Source organism: Anthonomus grandis, chromosome 6 (assembly GCF_022605725.1).
Source record: "Anthonomus grandis grandis chromosome 6, icAntGran1.3, whole genome shotgun sequence".
NCBI classification, from domain to species: domain Eukaryota; kingdom Metazoa; phylum Arthropoda; class Insecta; order Coleoptera; family Curculionidae; genus Anthonomus; species Anthonomus grandis.
This window is the reverse complement of record NC_065551.1, coordinates 15,000,979-15,017,896: the sequence shown is the minus strand read 5'-3', so window position 1 is coordinate 15,017,896 and position 16,918 is coordinate 15,000,979. Positions and strand designations below refer to the sequence as shown.

The following is a 16,918-nucleotide window of genomic DNA, read 5'->3' as shown; positions in this document are numbered from 1 at the left end:
TAACAAAAAAGCTATTGTAGATAATTTTAGAAAGAATATTAAATGTACCTCTCATAATTTGGATAAATGAGAAAGGACACTTTAGAAAAGACATATCCATCAAATACCTGACTCACAAGATTTATAATGCTTAATATGTTAACATTTAGATTGCCTAGGGCCACAATATAATTATCTACTGGCAACATTTCAGGTAACAGAATATTCCACATATTTATACATTCCAAATGTTATGTGCAAATACATCACATGTTCAATACATCACTTCTTCAGCCACAAACTCGGACCTAAAGATATTTAAACCCTCCAACCACTGGAGAAGAATTAATAAAAGAAATAGAATCACATTGATATTTGGACTTTATATAGATGTCTATACCTCCTATTTAAGACATCACACATTTCTAATAACTCTTACCATATCTGTTAATACTAAAATGGTGAAACACTTATCTCCTCCCAAGCAGCACACAAAATCTACTATGAAACAAAATTATTTTATAATATTTATATTAAGAGCATATTGAACCATCTATTTTATAAGAAAGTTTTATAGGTAACTACGTGACAGTTTAATAAAGTATTTTTATATTGCAATAAGTAATTTGATATAAATAATTTATAAAACAATCTTATATAACTATATTGTGTTAAGGAAAGAAGACTTTCATTATAAAACAAATTACTTTTAGTGACTTTATAGTTATAAGGATTAAGTTTATAAAAATCTTTTAAAATGTTATTCAAATAGTAATTATAAAATGTTTATAAAATAAATATTTGTTCATGTCCACAAAATTGTTGTTCAAGAAGATTATATAACTTTAGGAAGACTACCCTTTAAAGTAATTTATGATATCTGCTACATTAGAATCTGTTTTGTTTCTTCTTTCCAACACTTATTTATTTAACTATAGTTTTTTTTCCAAAATGTCTAGAATTTCTTCTTAGAAAAACATTAAAAATCAGGGAAATTTTAAAAGGAAAGTAAAGAAAGTAAGAATATCATTGAAAATCATTCGTTTGGAGTCAAATATTAGTAAGGTGATTAGATCCCTGTCTTCATCAGAGGACATTTATCATCCTGAAATATTGGACATTGGTCAGAATGCTGACGTATCAGATATCGATGATGATGAAGTGGCAGCTTTAAATAGTACTAATAAGGTTAATGAACTGACTGACATGTCTAAAAACATAGAGACCAGTAGTGAGCTTAAGGGTTAAATAAACTATAAGTCAAGATTTCTAATAAAAAAATTACAAATATATCTGTCATGGCAGAGTAAATGTCAGTGGTTTCAAGTTTTTTGTGGTGAATATTAATTTCGTAATCAAAGTAAGTAGATATATTTTTTCATTTAGTGTAATAATAAGGGTTTTTTGTCCCGTCCACAACCAAATTCTTAGAAAAGTAGGCATATCCCACTAAATAATAAAAAGTTTGAACTTTCAATTTTATTTTTTCTTGACTTGCATTTAGGGCAATATTATAGTAAAAGAGTTTTTTTGTATCATGTTACTATTTTGCAAGAAAATTTTATAAATAAATTGTACCGTCCGCAACCTATACATTAAATAATATATAAAAATAAGATCCTATTAATATATATATCGAAAATATTTAATTTTTAATGCAAAACGGGCTGCAAAGTACTAATTTTAAGTAAGTTTTTTTAATTTTTGGTGATCTATATGTATATCGCAACCGATTCGCTGAGGGCTGATACTCCACGAAACCAAAAAAAAATTTTTAAATGAAATTTATTAATATTATTTAATTTTAAGACAATTTTTCTCGGTCAATCTTATCCCAACTTATGAGTCCATATTTTTTTTCAGAAAATATGGCACCTAAGACAAATAAAGAAAGATCTATAGATTTTAGAAGAAAGCACAAAGAGAATGTTGAGAAGCACATGCGTTTTAAAGAGAAGGATGCCAAAAGAAAAAGAGACAGCAGAAGAGATTGATTCAAGAAGGTTTTTTTACGAAAGATATGATAAATGCAAAGAAAAGACAGGAAACATTAAGAAAACGGTTGTATCGTCAGAGAAAAAGGGAAGAGTTGCAAGTTGAGAATATCCAATCATCAGATAATATCAGCTCATTTAAAACGCCACAATCGATGGGAAAGGTGGTAAAGAAAATTAAGTCTGTATTACCGAAGTGTGCTGAGCAAAAAAACGAGGTTTTAAAGAAATTTTTTATGCCAAATTTCCAAAAGAAACAAGTTTAGTCTGTGCAGAAAAAGTAACACCTTGGAACAAATTGGAAAGCCAACTTAAGGAAAATGTTGAACGGTTTTACACCAGGGATATGATAAGTAGACAGGCGCCAGGGAAAAGAGACGTTATCGCTTTAAAAAATGAATCACGAATCAAAGAAAAAAAGCAAAAGCGGCACACGACTGTTACTGTAAAGGAAGCTTATCAGTTGTTTATACATGAAAATCCCGAATTAGATGTTAAACTAACAAAATTTTACGAATATCGACCCAAACATGTCTTGCTAAGTTCCCAAATGCCTCACGACGTTTGCGTTTGCAAGTACCATGCGAACTTTAATTTTTTGGTTGAGGCTATTTGCAAAAATGTACATGAATTTCCAAAATCTTCCAAGATATTACTTTCAGCCATATGTTGCGATACAGATAATTTCGACTGTATGAATAATTTATGCCCAAACTGTGATACCAATATTAAATTTGCTTTGGTGCCTTTAAATACCGATTTGGAGACTGAAATAAATTGAAAAAGGTGGCAAGTCAATCTTCATAAACCCCAAGTATTAGAAGTATCTGGTACTTTAAAAGCTGCTTTGGATCAACTGCAAGAATCTATGGAGAAATTTAAAGTTCATTGCTTTGTAAAAACCACACAAGACCGCAATTTTGAGAAAGAAAAAAATAATATAAATGAAGAAAAAGTTGTCCTGCAAGTAGACTTCGCAGAAAATTACTCATGTATAAGTCAGGACGAGATACAAAGTGCGCACTGGAGCCACAGACAGGTCACAATATTTACGGCAGTAGCCTGGACTAAAAATACCCATCATTCGTTTGCTATCATCAGTGATGAGTTATCAAATGATAAGTTTGCAGTCTGGGCATTTCTAAAAGAAATAGTTCATTGGTTAGGAAATGCCTGTAGTACTTTGAGAACTGTATCGATATTTTCTGATGGCTGTGCAGCACAGTTTAAAAATAAGTTTACTCTATCGAATTTATGCCATTTTCATGAAGATTTCGATATATCTGGCTTTTGGAATTTCTTTGCCACTTCTCACGGGAAGGGGGCTGTAGACGGAGTGGGAGGGAAGCTTAAAAGAGTAGCCTGGGAAATGGTGAAAAGTAGAAAACTACTTATTAATAATTCCAAAGACTTTTTTAATGCACTTAATGGTAAAACCAATATAAATCTTATCTACGTTTCAAGCCAAAAGATTCAGGATAACAAAAACATGTTAACTGCTTGATAGGAAAGTGTCCTGCCCATTGCAGGGCTCCAATCATGCCACTTTTTTAGGCCTGTGTGCGAAAAAATATTGGAAATTGGTCAGACCCATCAAAACAATATAAGAAAGATATCTGTAACAAAACATTATAATCATTAATTATTTATTGTTGAAATAATTCGTCGTTATCATTCCCTTTAATTTAGTTGCATTGCATAGTATATTGTTATTTATACTAAAATAAATTATAAAAAAAATATTCTAAAGTTATTAAAGTTTTTTGTCCGGTCCACAACCAATAAATATCATTTTTTAGTTACGAATTCTTAAAGAAAAATTCTTTCTTAATCATTTAATGTGATTTACTAGTATTTTGTTGAAAATTAAAAACGATATTTTTTTTCTTAAAACAACTATTTCAGAAATTTTGGTTGTTTTTTTATGTAACATAAATGATACGGAATTTTCCGGTCCCGTCCAAACCGTCGTTTATTGCTATTATCTCTACTATAAAAACATGTTGCTTGCATTTATATTTTTAAAATACTGTCTAATTAATAAAGAATATATTTGCTAATTTTGGTGAAGAAATATTACCTAAAAAATTGGCAACATTTTTTTTCGCATATCCTATTTTATGATTTGTCCCATCCACATGCTTGAAATGGCCGTTATCCAAAATCTTTAATATTTCAAAGGGCCATCATAAATGAGATGCAAATATACACCTATAATACCAGTAGAATGTGTTGCGCAAGAAAATATTTGGCCAGAGAACCCTAAAATAATTCTGTCTCATATAATAATCATTAAGCTATCATCAACTAAGCCACCATGATAGATGTGGTGTTGTTTTCAATTTCGCCATTCGTCTTTTCTTTTAAGAAAAGGTATAGAACTTATAAAATTTATTAATTTTATTAATCTCTATGAGTGTGTTAAAATAATCTCAGGCAAATGTATTTATATAGTCTTGTAAATTACTAATAAAACAATAATATAACATTAATAAAATAATTTTGTAAATGCTTTATTACGGACTCGAATTGATATAATCTTATATAAAACTATTAAACAAATTTACAAAATATTTTATTAGAATGGGCCCTTTTTGAGTTTAAACACGATTTATAAATGCTTACAAGAGCAGGTTTAACAACAATAAAGTTTTTTCATAATGTTATATAGCATGCTATATCGATGGTTTGGTTCCAAATGTGGCTATCTTCAAAAATTGTATTTTTGAGCTATTTACATAGCCTTGTTGCAAATAAGGATTTCTAATTGTTCCAAAAGGCTATATCGATAAATTTAAATTTGGCGCCAAAATTGGCAATTTGAAAAGTGTCTATCTACTCTTCAAATTATTTTATGAGGTCCAAATATGTTTAAAATCACATAGCTACTTTTGGAACTGTGAAAATATATTTTTGTGAATTCCATATCTCCCCAAAATCACATAGCCTGTTTTGGAAATAATTATTTTAAGTAAAATTTTGGCGCGCTTTGCAGTTAGCTACTTGTTTGGACGTGTCAGCTGATTTGGAACGCTTCATTTACGTTTTTTAATTCGTTTTTAAAAGGGTTCAGTTGTGGTTTGATAAGCATTGCGTTCGTATGTAAACTTTTTTCGTGCAAAATGAGTCGAGGCAAAAAAATATTAATGATGCTGCCCGAACAACCATCTTTAGAAAATATTCCTGACGTCGGCGTCGCTGAAAATTTGGACACTACTGGTAAGTTTTTTTACTATCTTTAACTTATTGTATTGTAATATCTTATTATTGTCTTTAGTAAATTGGTCTACTGTTCTTACCGATTTTTGGTTGTGAATAAATAAAAAAAGGCCGTACTTATTTATGTTTGCCAATTCTGCAATTACAATTCATTAACTTTTAGGATAGCTTAAGTTCGTATCTAAAGTTATTATAATAATAAAATCCTTTATTTGCCAACAAAATCGTATACAGGACGACAAAGCAACGTCATACAAAGGAGGATCTAGCTCCCATCGGGTACATTAATTTTTCTTATCTAGAATTCATAGAGGCAATATACTTATATAAACAAAATAACAAAATTTAAAATAAATATTCTAAATTTCTAACACAAGTTAAAATTATTATCCAAAAGTAAAATTATAAAAACATTTAATCTGCAACCAGTGGTAAACAGCTTTTTTAAATTGGACTGTAAATTCAATGCTTCTAATATCAGCAGGTAGCATTCTATAAGCCCTGATGGCCATATAATGAGAACCTCTTTCATAGTAAGCTGAATTATGCAATGGAATGCGGAGATCGCTTCTATGTCGTGTAATCATAGTCACATCCTCAGCGTACATTGCCCTATTCTCAACAAACAAATGATTGTGTCTTTTCACAAATAACACCAAGGAAGAAAAGTATAAGGAGGGAAGGGTAAGTATTTTTAGTTTGCAGAAGTAAGGTCTACAGGAAGTTCTGTAGGTCATGCCCAATAAACAACGAATGATACGCTTTTGCATTCTAAATATATCTAGAGCTCCTCTTGCTGATCCCCAGAAACAGATACCATATTGTAAGATCGACTGTACCTGTCCGAAATAAAAATAGGCGAAGAGATACCTCAGACACTACATCCCTTAATCTTCTAATCAATCCGCACAAGCTAGCTAATCTGGAATAAAGGTTTTTAATATGTTTCTCCCAATTTAAATTGGGGTCAATGTGTATTCCTAAGAATTTAATACTATTGGCTACAGGGATTGACTGCCCACCAGACCACACAAGTAGAGATTCTGAGACAATATTGGCCTTCGAAAAATTAATCAACCCCGTTTTACCAGAGTTCAAAGACAACTTACTGTCCAGACACCAGGTCCTCATGCGCTCCACTGCGGATGAGCAGCCCCCCGAAAGATCTGCCACTGTCTTCCTGGCAACTATAACTGATGTGTCGTCGGCGAATTGACAAGTCATATCAGAAGGGAACAGCTCAGGCAAGCCATTGACATATAATAGGAAGAGCACAGGTCCCAAGATTGAGCCCTGAGGCACACCTCTTCCTATAATTTGGGGGCGGGAAAACGTTGGTGAGCCGGAATGTGTCACACAAACTACTTGTTCTCTTTGCTCTAGATATGAACTGAGTAATTTAGATGCTGCACCCCTGATGCCATACCGTTCCAGGATGTCCAGCAGTAAAGAATGGTCAACCGTGTCAAACGCCTTAGACAAATCGAAATACAGTCCAGCTACACTGGCCTTTCTCTCAAGATTCTCCATGATATATTGTATTGCACTATAAATGGCCATTTCCGTCGATCTTTTGGGAACGAATCCGTATTGGTGTTTATTTATTATTTGATGGTGAGTTAAATAATTCATAACTATTTGATAGATAACCCTTTCAAAGAATTATTATTTTAAAGAATTATTCTCAGAAGTACCTACTTATGGCTGTTTCTGTAAATTATTTAGTATTACATTAATTATTTATAGCAATACAAAACGTGTAAAAAAAACTGTGGATGGTTTTTGCGTAAAAATCAATTGTAAATGTATATCTATCTATTTTATGAGTGTGTGTGATGGTGCTAAAGCAATTTTGGAGTTTTGTTTGTCAATATCAATTATTATTAACATAATAATATTATTTTTACAATACGTAGGTACAAGAGTACAACTACCTTTTCCTTCCTAAGAAATTAAAATTTTTGTTAAAAGATATAGTTTTTTAGAGTTTTAATTATAAAAATTTCTTTTTAGAAAATCTTAATCAGGCACCATTTTGTTCGGCCCACTCTGATTCAGAAATAATTTTTGATAGCCCAACCCAACCCAACCCAACCCAACCCAACCCAACCCAACCCAACCCAACCCGAATCAAAAGATACGTCAGTTGAACCAAAAAATAAAAAGAAAAGATCCTTGGGTTACTTTTTGGAAAAAAAATGTTCGCAGAGACAATAAGAATTCGGGACTTCCGTATATAAACTCAAAAGGAAATCACGCTCCAGGCAGGTTCTTAGGTGAACCATGCAACAATTCTTGCAGGTAGGAATAAGATTGACACTTCTTTAAACGTAGATCATAATTTTTTTTTCAATTTAGGATTAAATGCAAAACTCGTATTAACCAGGAAGAAAGGATAAATATTTTTACATCATTTTGGAATCTTGCAAATGTTGATAGGCAACGAGATTTCCTAAATAATTTGGTAGAGGTTATCGATTTTAGAAGAAGAACAACTGGCACTAACAACTTAAGAAGATCCAAATCTATGAAATTTTATCTGTGCATTAAGGATTCTAGAATAAATGTAAGTAGAACAATGCTACTTAATACCCTTGGTGTTAAAAAGGGATTTCTGAATTTTGCCATTAAAAAACGTGTCCCAAATAGTAACACCACAGAAAAAGATAAGAGAGGCGGTTATGGTACCTCTAAAATATCAAAAGATGCAGTAAATTTTTTAAAGGCAGTGGATCGGGTCACGGCAGCCGGTAACACTCTAACAAAATTTAAGTTCCCGGCTGCCGGTAACACTCTAACAAAATTTAAGTTCCCGGCTGCCGTGATTTTTATTTTTATATCAATACATCACGGCTGCCGGGAATATTAGGTTTGAAAATCCATACCCGGCACTCGTAGCATCAGCAAATCGTTATGGGCATCGGCAGTTCGAATTCAACAAGTTTAGGTTATGTATGACTTTTTTAAGTTTGTAAATAGGTATATGTGCTCAGTAAGTTACCGGTGTTTAATTCTGTTTTTAATATTTGCTCAAAGTACCTACCGTGATTTTCAATTGAGTTTAAAATGAAAGTTGAAGACAAATTTAAATATTTTGAGGAATTCAAAGTGCAGTTGGAAAAATACAAGACCGAGACATTTACAGAATACTGGATAAGAAATAATAAGACTTTTTCGTCTGCCAAGAAAAGAGTCCCGCATCTAATAAACAAAGCCAATCCTACACTAAAGTATTATTATATCAAATATTGTTGTATTCATGGAGGACAATATTTAAGAACTAAGGAAAAAAAAGTAATAGAAAGACGAGGTAAAAGTATACAATAATTTTTGAGGGACTCCTAATTACGATGCGTATTTTTTGTGTGTTTTAGCTCTTTTGGACAAAATTGTAAAGCACAAATATATTTAAAATTAACTGACGATGGACAATCATTAGAAGTAAAGTGTCTAATCGATGAGCATAATCATCCCCTGAACACAGAGTGAGTAAATGTGATAGATGATATGGACACTTTGTTTTAACGATTTTATTTAGATAGCCCTCCTCATTGTTGTTTTTTGTTTGTTTGGAAAAAATCTGTATAGTATGTATAGTTGTTTCACCGAGTAGTTCTGCTGTTCTGCATGGCGACCAGCGGGTAAAAACATTCATTCGTTTACTATCAAAAATTATTTCTGAAGAAAATCTGTCATGTTTCGCCAGTGACAACGTGATGGATGAATGTTTGTTGCTCATCTAATAATCTAATTGATATGACAAAATAAAAAACAGCAGCACGATTTAGTTTACATTAAGAATTAATTAAGCAGTTATTTAGTTCCATTCTGCAGAATTCTGCAAGAAAATTAATACAAAAACATCTTTAAACCTTAGTGAAAAACGTTCGGATCAATAAAATCGATAAAACTTAGGCGCACGCGATTAAAAATAATTAATTGTATACCTATGGTACCTTTATTAAAATATGTTGAGAATTATCCGTAAATTCAAAAAATGCGATAGCAAAGTCTTAACCTAAGTAGGTCAATAATTCTAATAAAACGATTCTGTTTTCTATCTCGTTTTCTGTATACGCCTCACCTCTCATTAACTTATGCTTTTTTTGTGCTTTCAGACAAAGTTTTCGATATTTACCTCAAGGGAGAAAGTTAACGAATGATTTAAAAACTGAGGCAAAAAAGCTTTTGTCCCTAAGAGCTAATAAAAAATTGGTACTGTCTACTCTACTGAAGTCTTCAGGACAAGTTGTCATTTTGCGAGACGTCTCAAATCTAATGAGGCTCAGTAAAGATGTGGAAACTAAAGATGGAAATTTAGCAGAGTGTATGGAACTTCTTCAACACAGATATGGATGCGAAGTGGATTTATTGACATATAGCGACAAAAATTTTCGGGGCATATTTTTTCAAGATAACTTTATGAGGAAAAGTTTCGAATATTTTTCGGATATACTCTTTTTAGATGGGACATATAAACTTTTAAATATAAGAGCACCAGTGTATATATTTGCAGTAGAGGATTCTTGTGGTAGTACTGAAATAGTTGGAGTAGGTATAATAACTTCCGAAGATAGAGAGTCTGTTGATTGGCTGGTAAAGACTTTTAAGGAACGGAATCCTGCCTCCGACAAAACAAGAATTGTTATGACTGATAAAGATGAAAATGAAAGGGAAGTTATTAAAAAGCATTTTCCATTATCCAGGTTGCTTCTATGCTTTTTTCATACCCATCAAACATTTAAAAGAGAGATTACTTCCAAAAAATTAGGAATTACTCCCTCCGAAGAAGTATTAGCAACAGAATTAATACAAAAAATCAGTTATTCTAAAAGCATTGAGAACTATAATTCCGTTTATGAACAGATGAAAACTGACTTACCTGTTTCTGTAATGGATTATTATGATAGTAACTGGCACCCTATTAAAGACCAGTGGGTAATAGGATTTACTTATCAGAGTGGTAATTTTTTGAATTCTACAAACAATAGAGTGGAATCCTTAAATAATAAAATTAAAACCTTAATAAAAAAATATTCTACGTTGAAAGAATTTATTACCAATATATTCATAGAACTAACTATTCAAAGAAACGAGCGAGACCATAAAGCAGCCAAATTATTGCACAAAATTCCAGTAATATACAATCCCAAAAATGAGGCTTATTTACAATATGCAAGATTATTAACCCACTTTGCATATGGAATTTTAAAAAGTCAGTTGGAAAAATCGGAAACTGTGTCCACAAAAATTAAGTTTATATCTTCGGATAACTGCCTCTACCGAAGTTTTGAAGGAGTAATTCGCTGCAGTATTAATGGCTGTGAATGTTTATTTAGAAGCTCAATGCATTTGCCTTGCCAGCATATGTTTGCTACCCGAATTATTGCAGGTGAATTTTTATAAGACGAATCTTTGTGTCTAGAGAGGTGGCATAAAAAATACTACATGTCAGTCCATAGATTATTCAACGATTCTGATGTTATTAATAGTCCCGAGTTTACAAATATTGAGGTTTTAGTAGATAAAAGAGTAATGTCTGCGCAGGAGAAATTTCGCAAAACTTTGACAGTTGCTAGAGAAATTTCTGGTGTTTGTGCCGAACAAAATCAAGAAGTTTTCGAATTTCGCTATAGACAACTAAAAGAGATATTGGATTCTTGGAAAAGTAATAAAGAAATTTTTGTGAAAATTATCTCTGACTGCAACGAAGAAACTAGTGCAAGGATACAACTGGAAAAAGATTCAAGTGCAACAAAACAACAAAGGGATTTATTTACTGATAGTTCAGAAGAAATACTCGAGATACAAGACGAAATTTCAGATATCAATCTATTAAATGAAAATAACGAAGAAATAACATTTAGTGAAAATAATAATGAGATTCTACTAAATAATGATTCTTCTGATACAACAGCGATTACAGGCATAAGTGAAATTAAGTAAAATCTGTATTGTTGTGACGAATTCATAATGAGTTACTTATTATATTGGGTATTACGTCACTTATAGCAAAAATCAATTTAGAAATTTTTATCTCACACGCTCAACAATTGAAAAGAAGAAGAAAATAGACTTATTCACGTATTTAAAAGAAATATGAACTTAAATCTGTAACGATACCGTTCGATATACTTAATTTAATTTAAGTTCTCTCTAATCTCTGAGATTAATAGATTGAACCTCAGCTCCTAGGTATATAAAAAATCTATTATACCTCAAGTAAATTATTGTATTTAAAACTTATTGAACTTCAGAATCGTTACAGATTTAAGTTCATATTTCTTTTAAATACGTGAATAAGTATATTTCTAAATGCGTACATAAATATAGTCGAAATAATTAGTGCAAAAAACTAACTAACTAAACTAACCCAACTAATCAACATTTATTGCACACGTTAATGCATATTACAGGCACTAAAACAACTTTTTCCTTCATTCATTTATCAGAAATATAATCACGGCTGACGGTATAACGTACTATAACGTATTGCTGATACATATACCCACTACCGAGAACAAAAAAAGTTATTTTGACTGGTAGTTCAATATTAGGTCTCGTACAGATTGCCGGGACCTAATAATCCTAATATTGAAAACCGCAAAATCACGGCTGCCGGGAACATAATTTTGTTCGAGCGTAACCGGCTGCCGTGAACTGATAAAGTAAATCGAAAAATCACGGATCCTTACATTTTGTTCGAATGTTCCCGGCTGCCGTGACCCGATCCACTGCCTTTTTTAAAACAACATATTCAGAAATTTCCTACAGTCTCTTCTCATTACTGCAGAAAAGACTCAAAAAAAGTGTACTTGGATCCAAAATTCAACCTAAAGCAGATGCACAGGTTATACCAAGAAGATTGTGCCAAAGAAAATATGGAATGTTTAAAGGAGTCATTCTATCGTCATATTTTTAATTCTCATTTTAATCTATCATTCGATAAGCCTCGAAAGGATCAATGTCCAACATGTACAGCGTATGAATCTGCTAACACGGAAATCAAAGTAAATTTGCTGCAAAACTATGAAGATCACATTCAAAATAAAGAAAGAGCCAGACAGGAAAAAAATGTGGAGAAGGATGCAGCAAAGGAAAATCCTAAAGAAATACATTCCGCCAACTTTGATTTGCAACAAGTATTGTATGTAAAATCTGTATTGTTGTGACGAATTCATAATAAGTTACTTATTATATTGGGTATTACGTCACTTATAGCAAACATCAATTTAGAATTTTTTATCTCTATTTTAAATAAGTCTATTTTCTTCTTCTTTTTAATTGTTGAGCGTGTGAGTTAAAAATTTCTAAATTGATTTTTGCTATAAGTGACGTAATACCCAATATAATAAGTAACTCATTAAGTATTGTATGTACCAACAGATCCAACTAACCCCATTCTTTTTTACAAGACGAAGTTAGCCACATAAAATTTCACTATTTTTAACTGTGGAGATAATTCTGGAAAATGCTACATGTGGTCTGAAGTAGAAGGTTCACATGGCCCATGAGAAATAGCATCTTGTTTATTCCACCACCTCAAAAGTCTTTCTAAATCCAATTAAAATGTAAGGCTCTTTAGTGACACATGTGGAGGCCAAAATAAAAATCAATTGGTTGCCAATGCGAATGCGATTCAATGCACGCAAGAATTGAAATTTCATCCAAAAATGTCCCAGTTTATTTGCCGCATGAATGGGTAACCATCGCTCGGAATGCAAAAAAAAAATGACCCTAAGTACGAAGTTTTTCAAAAAAAAGACATAACTTTTGTTGACTGGAAAACCCTAGCAAAGCTAATTATGATCAACCGAAACAAGGATAAAGACGGGAATGTGGTTAATTGGCATCATACTAAGTATATTAGGTATGAAAAGGCATTCCCTTTTACAATGAAAATTAATACAGATTTTGATGAAGATTTTCGCAAAATAATGATTCTTCCACACAGAGGAAGATGAGTGACAGTTGCTTCCATGGAAAAATGTCTCAAACCCTTACACGAGGAAAAGAGGAAAATTTCAGCATTAAGGCTGAAACATTTAAAAGAAATGTGCAATTCTGGAAGTGTCCCAGATGACTGCCGGCTCTTTTTTACAAGTTTGCTAAGTAGTGATGAAACCATTGATTAGGATGAAACAGTGGTTCCAGATGTAAATGACGAAGACTTTTTCTTACAATAATGTTATTAATAATTATTTTTATCTTTCCTTATCATGTTTAGAATTAGTTCTTTAACTATTAAGTATATTAAGTATTAAGTATTGTAGATGCTGAACTGACGTGCAAGGGTTTCAGGGTCTTCAGATGTGACAGAAGCTATCGAACTAGCAGTAAGTTGAGTGGAGGTGGTATTCTGATATTTGTCAGTGATAGTATACAATCACAGTGCATTTCTATTCAAGAGGACCGTATTGAGCAAATTCTGATTCTATGCCAGTGTAATGGGACTAAGTTCATTATTGGTGGTGTTTATATACCTCCACAATCACCTCGGGATACTTATATCTGGCATTGTCAAACCATGGAGTGTGTTACTACTTAATATGTCAACCTAAATGTATATCTGTTTGGAGATTACAACCTACCAAGGGCTGCATGGGGCAATGACGAGTATGGTCTCCTGGTTCAATGCCCAAGAGGTGACCCAGCTGTAGATGTTGCACAAAGATTTGGTTATTTAAAATTTTATCAATGTAACTTGATTCCTAATGATAGAAATGTATTTTTAGATTTAGTTTTTTCTAATGTTAAGGATTTAAATATTCTTAAAGCTTCTGACCCTCTTTTTGAAGCTAATTTTCATCATATTGGATATGAGTGTCATTTGAATATTTCAACAACAAATAACTCAATTTTTTCAAATCTAGCTTATGAAGAATTTTTTTATGATTTCCGAAACGGTAACTACAATGAGCTTAATATCTTTCTATCCTCAATTAATTGGAACGAGTGTTTATCTCATAGTGATCTTAACTTATCAATCACCGTTTTTTATGAATATCTCTCTATGGGGATTGCATATTTCATTCCTTTAAAGAAATATAGAACTTCCTCATTTCCTAAGTGGTTCTCCCCTGAACTTAGAAAGTTAACTAGGAACAAAAGGAGTGCTCATTCATTATATATGAGAGATAATACAGACGAAAACTATATAAAATTTTCTCGCCTTAGGTCTGAATGCAAACATATGTCTGATTTGTGCTTCCGACAATATATTGAAGGGATAGATTCCGGCTTACAGAATGACCCTAAATCATTTTGGAAATATATCAATGATAAGAGGTCCAATTATACCCTTCCCAATACCCTCTTTTATGGTGACAAGCAAGCGTCCAGTGGTTTGGATATTGCAAACATGTTTAAAGAATTTTTCCAAACTGTTTATTCTCCTGGTATTGATAATAATCAGCTGCAAAATGGTCCCGCTAATGGTTTAAATTTAAACATTACTAAGATCTTAACATATGATATATTTGAAGGTATTAGCTCACTCCCTAACAAGATTACTGCAGGCATAGATGGGATTCCGAATTTTCTCTTGAGGCAATGTGTATGTACTCTTGCTATTCCTTTATCTTTGTTATTTAATGCTTCCTTACAAACATCCACATTTCCAATTGCCTGGAGGGAAAGTTTTATTGTGCCATTGTTTAAAGCTGGCCGTCGGGATGTCATAGATTTTTATAGAAGTATTTGCATTCAATCTTCAATACCTAAACTTTTTGATAGCCTTATAGCTAATCAACTTTCTTGGTTATGCAAAGGCTTAATATCAGATTCACAGCATGGGTTTTGCAAGAATAAGTCTACTGCCACTAACTTGATCTGTTACCAATCTGATCTTATGAGTAAATTAGAGGATCATAAACAAATTGATTCTATATACACCGATTTTAGTAAGGCGTTTGATCGTATTGATCATCAAATTCTTCTGTCAAAACTGATCTTCGTAGGGTTTCATGTTGATTTTGTGAGTTGGATTAAAAATTCTTTAACTGGCTGTATTCAAAGGGTCAGGGTAGGTGGACATCTTTCTGATCCTATCAGCGTAACATCAGGTCTCCCTCAGGGAGGGCATACATCACCCTTATTATTTCATTTATTTATTAATGATATAGTATAGTTAACTGTTTCCTGTATAGTCAGTGTTTGATGTTTGCAGACGACTTAAAATTTTGGAGGGTGGTTGGTAGTATTGTGGATCAAGAATTACTACAAGCAGATATGGATCGCTTAAATAATTGGTGTGAACAAAACAATCTTCATTTAAATGTTAAGGAATGTTGTGTTATTAGTTTCACTCTCAGGATCAACCGGTTTCAATCCAATTACTTCATTAATAATGAGCCACTGATTTATGTTGCTAATAGCACTGATCTATTAGGGATTTGGCTGTTATTTTTGATGAGAAACTCACATTTATTGATCATATTAATTCAATTTCTGTAAAAGCATCAAAATTGCTAGGGTTTGTTATGAGAAACTGTTCATATTTCTCAGTCTCTTCAACAAGAAGGGTTTACTGCTCCCTAGTAAGAACTATATTGGAGTACTGCTCTGTAGTTTGGTCTCCATACCACCAGATTCATATTGATGCTTTAGAAAAAGTTCAACATAAATTCCTGAGATATTGTGCTCATAGAACTTTAACTGTTATTGAGAACCATGACTATTCTTAATGTTCCTCATCACGCCATAATGTAACCTTTAACATTCCATTCCACAGAACATCCTATGGAATTAATAATCCTATGGATAGGTATATGAATTTGTTAAACAATTCGAATATTGATGTGTTTAACATAAGTTCCTTAATGCATCTAAAGAGGTCACTTACTTCATCATTGTGCATAAAATTCTGTATTTACATTCTCGTATATAAATTATTAAGGTTGTTTCTAGTATATGTAGTATAGGTGTTTTTTACTTTAGTATTAATTTTTTAAGTAGGTTTAGATTATGACAGTTGTTTATGTAAATATTATTGCTTTGTAAAATTTACAGTTAATGGGGTTTTCCCGTATTATAAATAAATAAATAAAAAAGTTTATAGCTTTTCGCATCACTACAACTTTGAGAAAGTATTATGTGCCAAATATGGCTATCTGCATTTTTCCTGTTTAAATTAGTTATTATTTATGTTTTTCGAAAATCTGTGTCATTATAAGAATTTTTTTTAAATTTTATTCAAATAAAAAATATATAAATAAAAAGATGAGTTTTATTAAGATGTGTTTTTTTATAGATTTGATTTGATACAGCCTATTAAACTTTATTTTTTGTTTTCTAAATATAAAGCATTTTGTAGATAGCTACATATGGAAACACACCATCGATATGATAATTTCAAGCACATTTGTGCTTGGGATCCTGATAATTGAATTTATTTTTATATACAATGTCAACATGTTGTAATGTGTAATAATTTGTTTTGTAATTCATGGTTTTAAATTTTAATACTTTTATCACTACAACCAGTTCATGCATCTTAAAAAAACCTTCCTATGAACCTCCAATGCCAAATATTACTTATGACATTGATAAATATTTATAAAACCAATCAGAAATAATAAAGAAACAAAAATCCTCATAAAATGTATCAATTATTCATTAGTCATGGTATTGACAATGAAAATTATAGTTCAGTAAACAAGTATGATGAGAAATTTATAAAACAATTCCTTTATTAGCAACAAAAGCTAATTGTTTTTAATTATTTT

General features: G+C 31.8%; 1 protein-coding gene across 3 annotated transcripts in view; it reads right to left on the bottom strand.

Moving 5' to 3' along the window:
• The window catches only part of LOC126737119 (growth factor receptor-bound protein 2), a 56,052-nt gene that overhangs the window by 37,877 nt on the left and 1,257 nt on the right, over positions 1-16,918 (bottom strand). The gene's annotated exons all lie outside the window — the stretch shown is intronic.